The sequence below is a fragment of the Brassica oleracea genome, chromosome C8 (assembly GCF_000695525.1).
Source record: "Brassica oleracea var. oleracea cultivar TO1000 chromosome C8, BOL, whole genome shotgun sequence".
NCBI lineage: Eukaryota > Viridiplantae > Streptophyta > Magnoliopsida > Brassicales > Brassicaceae > Brassica > Brassica oleracea.
Genome location: NC_027755.1, coordinates 4609727 through 4610313, shown reverse-complemented (window position 1 = coordinate 4610313; position 587 = coordinate 4609727).

The window sequence follows — 587 nt, the reverse complement described above, 5'->3', positions numbered from 1 at the left end:
AAGATCTCCAGGGGGCGCATAACTATGCGATCAACTCGGATCAGGGTTGGACCACGGGAAACACATGGGCTTGCAATCAAGGGTATGACGAAAACACCTTCTGCGAGTTCCACCAATCCCGAGGATATTCCACAACCAACTGCAAAGTCTTGGGAGCAAGACTGGCCGCNNAGTATCGATGACTCTTGGATCGATCCAATTGCCAGTCATGGCCAAGGAGATCACAAAAATCGTCGAGTTCGCGGTGGTCGATCATCCCGCTATCTACAACATGATCATGGGAACCCCATGGCTCAACGCCATGCAGGCGGTTCCGTCAACCTTCCACCTGAGTCTCAAATTCTCAACCCCAAGCGGAGTCGCGGCCATCTGGGGGTGCCAAAAACAGTCGCGGCTATGCTTCCTCGCAGAGCACAAGTTAAGGCAAATCACGACTTCTGCAGCTGTAAACGGCAAGCGCATGAAGATAGACTAATCTTCGGCCAAAAGCACCCCGGGAGAAAACGAATTAAAAACGTCTACAAACGCAAACCCATCGGACGTCGAAGCTCGACACAAGTCTGAAGCCCACGCTACAACTCAACCGG